General features: G+C 32.7%; 1 non-coding gene across 1 annotated transcript; it reads right to left on the bottom strand.

The window, feature by feature from the left end:
• Positions 1–12,631: 12,631 nt before the first annotated feature.
• On the bottom strand, positions 12,632–12,737 carry LOC149518791 (U6 spliceosomal RNA). Its single transcript, XR_016342535.1, has one exon. It is a non-coding gene; the product is annotated as a U6 spliceosomal RNA (small nuclear RNA).
• Positions 12,738–16,419: the final 3,682 nt, after the last annotated feature.

Raw genomic sequence — 16,419 nt, 5'->3', positions numbered from 1 at the left:
TTGAACTTGACTATATAAAAATTTTTCCCTTTTTTTAGCTCCAAAATAATCTCTTTTGCTCTTTCAAAAATTTTAGGATCATGCCATAAATGAAATCCACAAACGGTGCTATACAATCACACCAAAGAAATATCAGTAAATAAATTCCAATAAAAACACTCCAGAAATACTAGTATATTTACCGACCTACAATCATTCCAAGAAAATATCAAAAAATAAATACCAGCAAAAACACCAAAGAAAATACCTAGAAAAATACCAAATAAATACTAGTGAATTTATCAAATAATGTGGACATCCATAAAATCTTCTACCAGGATTGCAATTCGTCTATGAAGTCCATATAGCTACCTTTATATTGCAGTAACAGAAAATGAATTCTCCTTTGAAGTTTCATTCTATAGGATAACTAGCTGAAATTAACTTATACGTGTTTATATCATAAGACCCTCATCTAGAAACCCTACAATTTTAATATTTTGCAAAATAAATTCAGAGCAAATTAAAGTATGAGAAAAACCCAAAATTTATATCAACCTTGAATTTACACTACTAGATGAACTAATATTTGAAGAAGATATTATATTCAGATGTTATTTCAACAGAAAATTTTTCTCAATTTATGATGAAAATGAGAAGAAACGAGGTAAACCCTAAGCTAAAGTTTTCTCATAGACAACAAATATAAAGAAGAAAGCCAAAAAAAAGAACAAACTTAAAAAACAACCATAATAAGTTGAAACTGTTGTTATACGTAGATAAATTAATTTCACGTTATATTCCACGTCATATTTTGTCTGTCATAATTTTTATACGTAGGTTATTTAGCGACGCATAAGATGTACATTCCTCTTACCACTGAAATAAATCTTAGATTATTACAAATCAATAACGTTTGATCTTAAATTGAGCAACCATCTAAACATTTGATCTAATTTGAGCATTTAGCCTTATGAATTTCGTGTGTAGTGTGGCAGATCTCATGAACTGTGATAAGATCCAATCTCCACAACATCCAAATGCCTCCTTGATAGCCAATGGTCTCCGTATCTTTCCAGGGATCAATGGAAGTTGGTCAATGATGTGCCGGACATCCTCTCCACGCACACGTGTTTCTGCTATCACCATGATAAGTGGCTGATGGTAGTTTGCCAAATCCTTTGCAATTCTAATGAAGTTTGGGTGACGTGCTCCACGACAATTCCAAAAAACAATAGACATAGGATCACAAGGCTGGTGGGGATTGGGAAACTTCAAGAACAAGTTCATGCTCCATTCTTGGTTCGAATCTGGGTCCACCCTCGGTATAACTTCTATCTTGTGATACAGGCTCTCTACTCCTTGTATCACCAAGGAGCTGGCAAAGATTTTGAATTGATGAGCTGCTCTGTCCGCTACCAGCTTCATAGCAGCAAGCTGTGTGCTCTTAAAGTGCATTTCCACCGTTCTCTTTTGTAGTGGGGCCACTGGAATGTCCACTGTCCATTGTGTCCCTCCTCGAGGGTTTTACTGGTACGATGGGTTGGGGAGGTTCCAGCATTCTTGGGAGTGGGTTGATGGATGGAGGAAAGCCAAAACAGGTGAGGGATATACCAGGAGTGGAAAGGTGGTCCATAACTTTACAGCGGGCATATATGATGTCCTAGTATCTACATTCCCTTGGAGAGATCGATCTGTTGAATCTTCCGTCACGTTAATCTTGCTTAGTGCTTCGCGAAGAGGGTCGTTGTTGTATCTTAGATAACCCAAAGAAGAATTTGAAGAGGTTTAGGGCGAGGTTACTAGCTTCTTCAACCCTGATGGCATGTCCGGACAAAAATCTTTTTTGTCCAATTTTTCTACATCCGAAAAACATCATGACCTATCCCCTTTTAAATAATGACTTGTTTTCTTCCTTCAACGATGACAAATTTCCTTAAAGGTTTGTCCAAGTTGACCTGAACACAAAGTCTTACAAATTTTCCTCTTTCCCCAATGAGGGTGTGGCTGTCAACCCTTATGTTTACCTATTTTAGTCAAGATTCCAAAATCATAGTATTCTATGAATAGCTCAGGAAGTTTGGCCCAAACTGCCATGGAAGAGAAAGATCCTTCTAAAGCTCTAAAGTCTGGTGACCATTTTTTGATAGCTAAGAAATAAGCTCCCACAAACCATGGCCCCCCTTTGATGACATAATCATAATCATCCAAGTTTTGAAATTTAATTAAAAAATAATCACAACCTAGATCAATGGCGTAAAATTTACCTTGTGTCTTCCAAATTTGGTTTAGCTTGAAGACAAGATATGGATATCCCACATTCCTACCAAAGACCTTAACAATAAGCTTTTTGGCCCATTTGATCCTGGTTCCATTCCTCTCTTTCGTGCTGAGTGTGATGTTTGTTACATCTGTTTTCGCAGTATTCAACTAGTCAAGGAAACCCTCCTCCGATTTGGTTTTTATGTTTTCATCCTTGGTTCCACACTGTAATGATCCAAGCCTCCATAATCAGCTCCTAGGAGAGAGTCGGGATATGAAACCATCTTTTTTTGGATGCCTTTAATAGAACTTTTCCCGTTGTTTTGAACTTTCTTAGAATGGGACTCTTTAATTTTCTTCGTGCTACATTGCAGAGCATCTTCTTCTTCGCATGAGAGAGCTGGTTTTTTCACTGAAAGAGTTTTGCATCACTTTTATCTCTATCCTCTGAAATGATTCGAAACCTCTGTCATGTTCATATACTATGATAGATGTGAATATACATCCTTTTCGTTTGGATTATTCCTTGAGTAAGACTTAAGTTAGGCTATAGCATGTATATGGTTCAAACACCTTGAAAAGATCCATTGTTTTCGGATTGATATAAGACATTTTTATGGTCAACTTTAGATAAAGCTTTTTACTAAAAAAAAAGAATATCATGGCATACCTAATGGCTAATACCACATATTTTTGCGTGAGAAATAATTGCTACTCATAGAAATTGATCATGCCTTGGAATGGGATATGATCTCCATTTTTTTATCTATAATTCAGCTACTTCTACTAAAATTCAGCATAAGTTATCAACAGATCTGCCTCCGTTAGATACTACCATATAATTTGCCAGTATACCCTTTAAAATCCTAAAAGCTTCATAGGAAAGGGATTCGTTCATCTAACCTTTGAATCCTCCCAAGTTCTCTATAGTTTAGATTACAAAGTCGCCCCGTTTGGTTGGGCTCATCATATACCATTTCCAAACCCAAGCATAGATGCCTTCATTGGCTCACCTCCCAAGAAGGTACTGCAGCCTAACTCAAGTAAATTTGGACTGTAAATTTTTCTCCTCATTTTCTTCATAGTCTAGCTCAACCAGCTGTGAAATTTTGTAAAAACTTTTTACATTGAACTCAATATCAACATTATGCAATTATAAAAAAAAAAAAAAGGCTTGGTTGTATTGCAACTCTCTCGAGAAGGAGAAGAAGAACTGCATCAAAGCACCAAGAAGATCAAGGAGTCACATCCTGCTCGCAGTAATGCTCTCACGTCTGATTCAAAGATGACAACACGTACGAAAATCATTTCTTAAAAAGATTCTCTCCTTGAAGGGTCATACGGCGCGTATGAACAATATTTTTTCGACCAAGAAAAGGAAAGCATGGAAACAGATACGCAAGAGGAACTCCAGGATCAGCCACTCCGACGATATTAACATCATGCTTAATACAAAAGAGGAGAAAACTAGAGTCAAGAGTGGATGGGCCAAGACACTGATAGTTAAAGATGCTCGAAAGAAATGTTAGTCACCAGTACCTGGTGTTTAAATTAATTCAGATATGGAAGACACAAGGTAAATTTTTTGTTATTGATCATGGTAGTGATTACTTTTTTATTAAATTCCAGAATCCTAAAGATTATGATTATGTGATAAAAAAAGGCCCCTGGTTTATGGATGGACATTTTCTGGCTATCTGAAATTGGACTCCTAAGCATCTTTCTCATCGGTAGCAGTTAAACTCCCCAAATTACCCATAGAATACTATGCTACTGAAATCTTCACTAGAATAGGAAAGAGCATAGGTTGTCTACTTAGAGTGGATAGCCATATTCTCTCTGAAGAAAGAGGCAAGTTAGCACGGCTATGTATTCAAGCTAACCTGGACAAGCCATTGAAGAGATCTATTTCTGTTGAAGGGAAAACAACAGTCCATATTTATGACGGGATCGGTATGTTATGCTTGCAGTGTGGGAAAATCGGGCATAAGAAAGAATATTGTCTTGAGAATTTAAAAATCCCTTCCGTGCAAACCTAGGAAGGGAGTACAGAGATCAAGAAACCAAAGGAACCAATCAACATGGAGGAAAAAAAGATTGAGCAAGGGATTATGGCCCATGGATGCTGGTCCAAAGGGGACGGAACAGACAAAAGTTGAAGCCCACGCCGATGGCCAGGGTAGGGTCGATGGCTGTAGAGCTCAGTTTCACTAGAAAGGGAGCTGTCAAGAATGAGACAAAACAAGTCTTTCCCTACAAATGAAAGAATCGCCGTCACAAAATCAAAGAGATATATAAGGAATCAAAGAAAGGTTATTGTCAAGAAACCTGAGTGAAAAACAAAGGGGAATACTTCCATTGGCAAACACCAAACAAGGTGTTGACTGACATAAAAAAGATAATGACATGTTTTAAAAAGGAGAAGTAAACAAGGTAAATGCTAAACAAGATAGAAACAATGAGGGATTTAAGGCAAAAAAATAATAACAACATTAGTGGAATAAATACACTCCAAGAAACAATGTTTCTTTTTGAATAAAAGTTAGCAGCCCTAAGCATGCAACCATGCAGACTGAAAAGACAAGACCCCAAGTAGGTTTTTCAAATTGTTTACAAGGAAAAGAGGACAAGTATATGGCGAATATTCATCAACTGCATAAAACACAAAATCTTCCAAAACCAAATAAGGTAACTTACAATGGCCTCCTCATGGAATCAACACTAGCTCTAAAAACCAAAGTTCAGGGAACTCATTGCCAGCCAACACATGAGAATCTGCAAGAACAGGCATTTGAGAAGGGAAAGGATATAGCAAGCAAATCGCAGAGCTTCTCCACAAACTTCATCAACTTCTTCTTTGGCCTATCTAGGTGTAAACCAGGATCCTCTGTGACAAGCTCCAAGTGAGATCAACGAAAGGGAAGATTCTGCAGATCAATTTCCCCAAAGGAGAGAGGTTATCCACAAGATGTACGAAGCAAGGAAGACCATATTGACACCATCTACCAGACTCTGGAGCAACCTACCTCTACTAATCTGTTCGCCTCCTGTTTTGCCATTTCTTCATCAAAGCTCACACTTCTCAGAGACTCCAAGTCACTTGAACAGGTAGCATCAGCGAAACTTCGAGATGTTTCCTTAACAGAGAGAAACGGTCCTAGTCTCCTCCTTAGCAGAAAGAATGTTGGAAGTCCACATGAGGTTTACGCAAGTGTCAGTGATGAAACTGCTAGTGGACAGAGCAGCACAATCAAGATAAATACCAGCTCCCTAGTGATCCAAGGATTGGAGACTCTCTTGCATAAAGTGGAATTTTACCACGAATGAATCAGGAAGAAGCGATGGAATGGAACATAAAATTGTTCATGCCAAACCCCTTACCTTCCTAGTTTTGAAGAAAAACCATTTCGTTTTCAATGCATGTGGATAGACATATGGACTTCCACCAGGCTATGGCTAACCAATGGGCTCCAAATCACCTTCCACTTAACCAGACTATCGATGATTTCATCAAGTATCTCAAAGCCCGTAATAAAGTGACCTTTGGCAATATCTACCACAAGAAATGTAAAATTATTACTAGATTGAAGGGCATTGAAGAAGCCCGTGATAACAGACCAAATGATTTCTTACTTAATCTTCAAAGAACCTTGATGGGAGACTATCAAGGAAATCCTTAAACATGAGGAGCTTTTATGGGCTATGAAATCAAGAGTGAGTTGGAGGATAAAAAGGGAGAGAAATACAAGATTCTTCCAACTTTACAACTCTTGTAAGAAGATATAGAAATAAAATCGGTGGCTTGTATGATGTCAATGGAGTTTGGATCACTGATCATGAGGGAGTGAAAGCAATGATCATGAAATTGTTTTCCACGTCCAACGTGAATGAAGTCAGGAACCAAGAGCCAAATCACCTTAAGTGGGCATGTTGATATCCATAAGGTGATTTTTGCGGACCAGCTCCAAGCAACGGTTTTTGATGTTGATATTTATAAGGCCTTAGAGTCTCTTAAACCATTTAAGACCTTGAGCCTTGATAGTCTTCATCCTTTCTTCTTTCAACCGTGTTGGTCCAAGGTAAAATAAAAAATATGTGAGACCATTGTCAAAACGTTTAACACTGGAAAACTATCGAGAGGTATGAATGAAATGTTGATCACCTTAATTCCAAAGAACCAAGCACCCACCTCCACAAACCACTTCCGTCCCATTAGCTACCACTATATAAAATTGTGACTAACATAATGGTCCAGAGGTTACAACCCTTGTTGAACAAATTCATATCACCCCTGCGAGGGAGCTTCATATCAGGAAGACAAGCGGTTGCAAGTGTCATCATTGTCCAAAAAGTCCTCCATTTGATGAAGAAGAAAAAAGGTCAACGTGGGATCATGACTTTGTAGGTTGATATTGAAAAAGTCTATGATTGACTTGAATGGGGTTTTATAAGAAAGATCCTCATGTTCTTCAAATTTCTAACATCATGGGTTAACTTGATTATGAACTGTATTATCATTTCAAGTTTAACAATAGCGGCTAATGGAGGTAAGCTTGAAAGTTCCATCCTTCAAAAAGCATTCGCCAAGCTGATCCGTTATAGCCATACATTTTCAATTTATGTATGGAGTATCTCAACCTTACCATCAAGGAGGCTTTATGATAAGAAATAATGGTGCCTAATCCACGTTTCAAGGGGAGGTCCATAGCTATCCCACCTCTTTTTTGCGGATAACGTAATATTGTTCTATAAAATGGATAAGAAATCCACTACCACAATAAAAAAGGTGCTGGAGGAATCATGTGTGAATCTAGACAAAGAATCAACCTGGAGAAATCAAGAATTCTTTTCTCAAAAAATCCAAGGACGAACAAAGGGATTGGATTACAAGTTGTCTAAACATCAAAGCAATGAAAGAGTTTGGAAAATATTTGGGGTTTCCCGTGCATAACAAATGAGTGAGAAAGCAAGACATGAGTTCATCGTAGAGAAGGTTAAATCTAAGCTAGCAAGTTGGAAAGCAAATTTACTTTCCCCTACCGACAACATGGTTCTTATCCGGTCAAGTATAACAGCGATCCCTACATATTTTATGCAATGCAGAGCGCTTCCTATGTCTATTTGCACTACTCTTGACAAAATCAACCAAAAATTCCTCAGGATTATTAGGATGAAGTCACCAAATCTAAGGATAAAGGAGGTTTGTGATTGAGGAAGAGTATGCCTCGCAACCACGCTTTCATCACCAAACTCTATTGGAGAGTGATTTGTTGGGAAAAAACAACACCCACGCGCAGCAACTACACACAAAATAACAAGTTCAAATTAAGAATAAAAAAACACAAATATATTTGGTTCAGCCCAACTCAAAATGGTCTACTCCAAATCTAATCCACTATCAAATAAATCTTTACAATTGTGAGACTTTTAGAATGAGAAAAGTCTCCTTACTCAAAACTTAACCCAAAACCCAATTACACCCTTTAATAGCCTACTCACTTAGCTATTCTCTTGGTGTCTAACTCTTTGGGGTTACTAAACTAAAACCAAAACATCTTATTTATAAGGGTGAAACCCTTTATACCTTTACCAAACTCCCGATGTGGGATACAAGACAAATTCAAACTTACTTAACTTTCGATGTGGGATTCTGAGATTCAAGGCAAATCCCAACAAATCCTCCCTTGACTTGAATCTCCAAACACTTCAACAGTATCTGCAAAGCTAACATGCTTACCTTTCTTCTTTTCTTTCATCACAGGCATTCCAGCAACTGAGCCTCCATCAAACATGTACAAGTGATTGACCATATTCCCTTGTAGAATCACACTATCATTCTTATACACTTTCAACCAATCATTACTACCATAAAATGTGTATCCCCGAGAAGATAACTCACCTAAAGCAATCAAATTGTAGTGACAATTTGGTACATACCTTACATGACGAAGTGTCCTAATAACACCATTGTGAGATCTAAGGCGAACACTCCCAATGCCTTGAATCCGCACCTTTTCTTTGTTAGCAACCACAATATCCCCATACTTTTCATTCTCATTCAACTCCACAAAGCAGCTTCTATCATTGCAAACATGAACTGTAGCAGCTGAATCTAAAACCCAACTTTTATCACTTTTCAAAGTCTGGGTCTCATCTACACAAGTTGTCAAAACAACATCATCATCATCAGACACGACAGCAGCAGTATCACTCTTTTCTTCATCTGATTTCTTCTCATCATTCGCCCTTTTGAAAGCAGCCATATCCCTTCTCAGCTTCCTGCAGCGCACTTGGATATGTCCCTTCTCACCACAATAATAACATTCTACATCACTGTAATCTCTGTCTCTTGACTTGGATCTCCATCTCGATCCATCAATCCTCTTTTGAGTCCTCCCTCGATCAAAACCCTCTACAGCTAGTGTACTCCCTCCAGGTGATGAGTTCTGAGCTCCCATAAACCTTTCATTCTCACGCAACAGGGCAGTCACATCATCCAACTTCAAAGTAGACCTGTCTACCAACACAGTCTGAACTAAAGGCCTATAAGACTTGGGCAAAGATGACAACAAAATTAAAGCTTTCTCTTCATCTTTTAACTCATCAACAGAAATCGCTAACAATTGAGAAACCAATTTATTAAACTCATTCAGGTGATTATGAAGACTCATACCTTCTTCCATCTTCAGAGAATACAGATCCATCTTCAAACATAATCTATTAGTCAACGACTTCGAAGCATAAATACTTTCAAGCTTATCCCACAAACTCTTCGGAGTACTCTCAGTCAACACACTGTATTTTACCTCTGGAGCTAGCGCCAATCTAATAGTACTAACGGCTTTCTTTTGAATCCTATTCCAATTAGCATCAGACATTCCCTCAGGCTTACTACTCTCTAATGCTTGATCCAACCCTTGTTGTACTAATAGATCTTGAATCGTACTTTGCCATAACATAAAATTACTCTTTCCATCAAATAACGGAATCTCAAACTTAGGCATAGACATACCAGACATACCTTCTTCAGACATCTTCAAACACTGCTTCACGATCTCTTGGACCCACGAACCTCGAACCTCGCTCTGATACCACTTGTTGAGAAAAAACAACACCCACGCGCAGCAACCACACACAAAATAACAAGCTCAAATTAAGAATAAAAAAACACAAATATATTTGGTTCAGCCCAACTCAAAATGGCCTACTCCAAATCTAATCCACTATCAAATAAATCTTTACAATTGTGAGACTTTTAGAATGAGAAAAGTCTCCTAAAACTACTTACTCAAAACTTAACCCAAAACCCAATTACACCCTTTAATAGCCTACTCACTTAGCTATTCTCTTGGTGTCTAACTCTTTGGGGTTACTAAACTAAAACCAAAACATCTTATTTATAAGGGTGAAACCCTTTATACCTTTACTAAACTCCCGATGTGGGATACAAGACAAATTCAAACTTACTTAACTTTCGATGTGGGATTCTGAGATTCAAGGCAAATCCCAACATGATTCACAATCAGAATGATCTCTGGGTTCGAGTCCTCAGCCACAAGTACCTTTAAAAAACAAATGTTGACTAAGTCTTACATATCTATTGTTCAAAGATCCACGAAAAGGTACCAGTATCTTTAAGAAAAATGAATATGGTGGATTATAAAGGATGGAACAAAAATAAACTTTTAGAATGATAACTAGATAGGTAAAGGCTGTATTAGGTCCTTGGTTGAAAGCCCTTTCAACATGAAGAAACTTCTCTCACGATGAATCAATTTAAAGATTGATTAGGAAACCATAGGACAAGCTTCTTTATCTATCGCCCTTCTTGTGGACCTCACACAGTGTATCACAAGTATTCCCTTCACCTGCCTGGCTAATGGGAATGATTTCATATACTGGAATTTCTCCAACTTATGAGAGTTTACTTTAAGCAGTGCTTATCAACTTGCTACCAATGCTAATTTCCCAATCAGCAGGGACGAAAAGAACAGTGGACATGGATTTGGAAACAAAGGTACCTCCTAAACTGCAGTTTTTCATTTGGGAATACATTTGCAAAATTCTTCAAACGAGATGCCTCCTTAGAAATAGAGGTATGACTGTCCCAACAGAGTGTCCATTTTGCCAAAAGTAGGAAGAAACAATTCAAAATCTGTTTGCTGAATGTCCTATTATGAGCCTGGTGGGAGCGTAGAAACTATGCAGCTTACACTAGGTTCAGCACCAGCATAAAATGGGAAGATTTGATTAAATTCAATGTAACCATAAATACCTAGTTGTCAGTGCCTAGAATTTCATACAGAATGGTCACCATATGATTGGCACAAGCTCAACATTGATAGGTCTTCTTTAGGAAATCCAAGCAAAGCAGGGGCAGTAACTATTCTGAAATATCATGAGGGACGACGGGCGTTGGGTTCATCCAGACACATTCCTAGAGCTACAATTGTTGAAGCCAAACTATGGGCCCTTAGAGACAATCTTAACTTGGCCATTCAAGCTGGGATAAGGAACTTGGCTAGAGAAGTGGATTCTATTGCTGTGATTGACTTGATAAAAAAACCCAAAGATAAATTACAACCATCTTAACACTCTTATTAAAGATTACAAGACTATGTTGAAGAACTTTCAGTAGACAACGATCCAACATATTTCCTGTGAGGGAAATAGACGCGTTGATGCTCTTACTAAACGAGACAGTGAAGGGAACATCTATGTCCCTCTACAGTTAGCTGATTATCTTTTTCTTAATCTGTTTAATGTTATTTCGAATTTCCTTTTATCTTTGTTTGTAGCCGAGACTACTAGGACAATGTTGTACCGAACCATGATTTCTTTTTATGAATGATCCTTTCCAAACCATATATATATATATATATATTAACATGACGTAATATAATTATACTTGTTTTTTCTTTCTCTATGTTTTTTTTCCCAGATAAATCATGACTCATGGGATTTATAATAAGGGAAACATCAAATGAAATATGGATAGATATGGAAAGTTGAAAAAATAGCTCATTAAGATCACTGTTTGCAACAGGAAAAATATGACATGCTACAAGACAATCATATCTTGTAGGGGAAAAAAAAAAAAAAAAACTTAATGTATAAGCTGTAACTAAGGGACAACACATGCTGTAATGCATATCATATATCTATAATCTATGTCAACAACACAGCACATATTTTCTAAGGGAAACAAAATAATGGATTCCAACCTGGCTTAATTACTTTAGTTTCTTATTAAAGTGACTGTTCAAAAGAAGTAGAGTAAACTTGCCTTCTCAATATGTAAAATTTGTCTTGATGCTTTCTCTAATGCTGGTTAAAGAACAGCATCCTCTCTTCAGGTCATTAAGAATCCATGCCTGGGTGAGCAAAAATACATTGCAGATCCAACTACTACAAAAAAGAATGCTATTAAAGAATATAGTGCATAAATTATCCGTAATCTGAGAACTGAAGACTCAATCATGTCTTCACTAGGATTGAAGTGAAAGTTTTACTTGGTTACAAAAAGTGAACTGATAGAGTGTGTTAATGGCTTAATGCACCAAAAATAAGCACAGCTTGCACCGAAGAGGGAGAAAAGCTCCGTTTTGATGCAATTTTTCAGAGTATGTAAACATAAGACTCGCCATCGATGATCTAATAGATTTAGTTTCCATTTAAAGAAGCTGCAGTATCTTAGACTGAATCATCATTGGCTCCAAATTAATTCTAGCAACATAAGTTTTCAACCATGCTAGCAAATATAGGCTATTAAACGCTATTTACAAGAATTCAACTCAAGAACCAAGACCATATATACAAAGAATAAAAGAAAGAGTACATGGTTAGAAAGATATATCATTTCCCATTTTACAATTAATCTAGTTTCTAACACGAAAACTTTAATAGTCAAAGAAAATGCGAGGTTTTAGAACCAGCAGCTACTGCACCAGTTGCAAAAGAATAGATTATGTATTATGGATCGACCATAACCTTTAATATTCAAGCAAAACAAAAATTTTATGCATAATAAACAGATGGACTAACCTCGAATCGTTACAAAACATCAACCATTTCAGACCTAACTAAATTTAAAGTAGCATGAGCTAGTTTATCAGTTAATATTCAGCAATACCTGATTTTCTCGCAATATCTGAAGCTAAATTCTTGAAGTTTAATATGTAATAAGCTCCCACAGTAACCCAAAACAAAAAAAAAATAGTTTAATCTTTATTTCTAATTCAATAAAAACAAAGGAATTTTAGCAAATTCTAGGACCTAAAGTATTAGAAAGTATTGAACACATAAAATGCAAAGAAAACAGGGAAAAGATGGAAACAGAACAGGTAAAATGGCCAAAAAGGAGGCAGAAAAATTAAGGGAAAAAATTGAAAATAATATGGACCATTTCTCGATTTGTGTATGTCAACCCTATGTAAGGGTATGCTAATCTTCTCTCTATCCTTTCAATTTTATCGATGTCCAGAACGATTGTTGTATACATGAAAATTTTTAGTGTTCAGTTCCTAAGCTATGTGGGAAATATGGTTGGTTGTCACCTAGAAGTAGTCTACCTCATCCTAAGTCCCACTAGTGGTCGAAAACCATTGGCGCGTAGGACCTTGCTTTTTTAGAATCTCAACATTTAACCTTGTAAATAGGTCTGATACATGAAGTCCAAAAATTCTAGATTTTAAATTAAATTATGGAGAATTGAATTTTAATCGTTAAAATTAAAATTTTATTACTTTTTTAATGGACCCACTCTTGGGATATCAAAATTCTTAACCGTATGTGATTATGGATTTTCTCGATGTAAGGCCCACCAATGAAAACAAAATGCAAAGACCACATGAGTTTGGTTCTAAGCCTTAGCCTGGTCATCGTTAGCTAACGTTCGATTTAAATAAAATAAGATTTTTTTTTGAAATTTTATTTTTAGTAATTTAATTTTTTAGTTTGGTTTACAAAATATAATTTTTAAAATTTTTTAAAATTTTTAATAGTGTCAAAAAAGAAAAATTAGGAGAATAAAAAATTTTCCTTTCCTTGAGTTTTTTTAGATTCTAGAAAGAAATTAAAAATTTTATCTCATTTACCCTCAATTGCTTTTTTAGACTATTATTTTCTAGTCTCTTAAAATTATAAAATAAATATGATTTTTTTTATTTATACTTTTAACAAATATTAAGTTTAAAAAGACAGTGAATGTTAAAACTATATTTTCAAAATTTTAAAATTTTAACAAAGACCACATTTTTAGATAAAAAATATAGTAGATATTAAAATTTTATTTTTGAAAGTTTGAAATTTTAACAAAGACAATGTTTTTAAAATAAAAACATAATGGATGTTGAATAAAAACAATTGTTTTATAACAAAAGAAAATGTTACAACGATTTGAAATAGATAATCATTCATATAGTCTCAACTATTTAAACTAATTCGACAATTAGATTTATTTTTTAATTTTCTTGGTTATTAAGTTTTGAAATATTATTAATTAGTATTATTTTATTCTGAATAAAATAGTATGAACATAACTGATTGTTTGATGACAAAATAAAATGTTATAATGATTTAAAATAAATAATTATTCAAATAGACAAAACTATTTGAAATGATTTAGTAAACAATTTTACTTTTTAAATCTCTTACTAATTAATTTTCTAAATATTAATAAATTAGTATTGTTTTATTTTGAATAGACTTATATTAATAATTTTATGACAAAATAAAAAGTAATAATGATTTGAAATAGATAATTATTCAAATAGTTATAATTATTTGAATTGGTTGGGTAAATAGAATTATTTTCTAAATCTCTTATAAATTTTTAAAATATTAATAAATTAGCTTTAATCTATTTCGAATAAGCTTGTATGAGCTGAAATAATTATTTTATAACAAAATAAAAAGTCATAATAATTTGAAATAAATAATTATTCATATAGTGTTAACTGTTTGAATTGGCTCTACAAATGGATTTATTTTTTAAATCTCTTAGTTATTAATTTCATAATATTACTAAATTAGTATTATTTTATTGTGAATAAGCTTATATAAACAGAAACAATTGTTTTATTATGAACTAAAGGTTATAACAATTTGAAATAGATTATTAGTCAAATAGTTATAACTATTTAAACTGGTTTGATAAACAGATTTATTTTTAAAATCTCTTATTAATTCTTGAAATATTAGTAAATTAATATTATTTTATTTCGAATAAGCTTGTATGTTGAAAAATAATTATTTTATGACAAATCAAAAGGTAATAACAATTTAAAATAGATAGTTGTTTAAATGACTATAATTATTTGAACTTATTCAGTAAATTGATTTATTTTTTAAATCTCATATATATTAACTTTTGAAATAATAATAAAGTAGTATTATTTTCTTTTGAATAAACTTTTATGAACTAAAATAATTATTTTACGACTAAATGAAAGGTCAAAATGATTTGAAATAAATAATTGTTCTAATAGCCTTAACTATTTGAACTAGTTTGGTAAACATATTTATTTTTTAAATCTATTACTTATTAATTTTAGAATATTATTAGTTTAGCAATATTTTACTTTGAATAAGTTTGTATGAACAAAAACAATTATTTTATGATAAAACAAAGATCATAATAATTTGATATAGATAATTGTTCAAATAGTCATAACAATTTGAACTGGTCTAATAAACAGAGTTAGTTTTTAAATTTCATATTAATTTTTGAAATATTAATAAATTAATATTATTTTATTCTAAATAATTTTGTATGAATAAAAATAATTATTTTATGATAAAACAAAATGTCATAATAATTTGAAATAGATAATAATTCAAAAGGATATGACTTTTTGAATTTGTTCGATAAACAGACTAATTTTTTAAGTTTTCAACTCATTAATTTTTTTATATTAATAAATTAGTATTATTTTATTTTGAATAAACTTATATGAGTAGAAACAATTATTTTATGATAAAATAAAAGTTTATAATGATTTGAAATAAAAAACTGTTCAAATAATCACAACTAATCGAACTTGCTCAGTAAATAGATTTATTTTTTAAATCTTTTACTTATTAACTTTTGAAATTTTAATAAATTAATATTATTTTATTATGAATAAACTTGTATGAATAGAAATAATTAGTTTATGACAAAACAAAAAGTTATAATGATTTGAAATATATAATTATTCAAATAGTTATAACTATTTGAACGAGTTAAGAAAATATATTTATTTTTTAAATTTTTACTTATTAATTTTTGAAATATTAATAAATTTATATTATTTTATTCAAAATAAGCTTGCATAAATAGAACCAATTATTTTAAGATAAAACAGAAGGTCATAATATTTTGAAATAGATAATTATTTAGATAATCATAACTATTTAAACTATTCAGTAAACGAATTTTTTTTAATTCTCTTACTCATTAATTTTTGAAATATTAATAAATTAGTTTTATTTTACTTTAAATAAGCTCGTATGAATTGAAAAAATTATTTTATTACAAAAAAAAGGTCATAATAATTTGAAATAGATAATTATTCAAATAGTCATAACTATTTGAACTTGTTCGGTAAATGTATTTATTTTTTAAAATCTTTTACTTATTAATTGTCAAAATATTAATAAATTAAAATTATTTTGATCCGAATAAATTTGTATGAATAAAAACAATTATTTTATGACAAAACAAAAAGTCATAACAAGTTGAAATAAGTAATTGCTCAAATAGTCATAATGATTTGAACTTGTTCGGTAAACATATTTATTTTTTTAAACTTTTACTTATTAATTGTCTTCATATTAATAAATTTATATTATTTTATTTGAAATAAGCTTGTATTAACTGAAACAATTATTTTATGACAAACCAAAAGGTTTTAAGATTTTAAATAGATAATTATTCAAATAGTAATAACTATTTAAAATTATTCGATAAACAGATTTATTTTTTTAAATCTATTTCTTATTAATTTTTTGAATGTTAATAATTTAATATTAATTTATTCTGAATAAGCTTGTATGAACTGAAACAATTATTTTATGACTAAATAAAAGGTTAAAACGATTTGAAGTAGATAATTGTTATAATTTTCTTAACCATTTGAACTGATTTGGTAAACAAATTTATTTTTTAAATCTCTTACTTATTAATTTTTGAACTAT

Source organism: Durio zibethinus, chromosome 5, assembly GCF_047325235.1.
Source record: "Durio zibethinus cultivar Kanyao isolate XHJ-2024 chromosome 5, ASM4732523v1, whole genome shotgun sequence".
NCBI lineage: Eukaryota > Viridiplantae > Streptophyta > Magnoliopsida > Malvales > Malvaceae > Durio > Durio zibethinus.
Note: the sequence above shows the minus strand (reverse complement) of the source record. Positions and strands in the feature narration are given on the sequence as shown.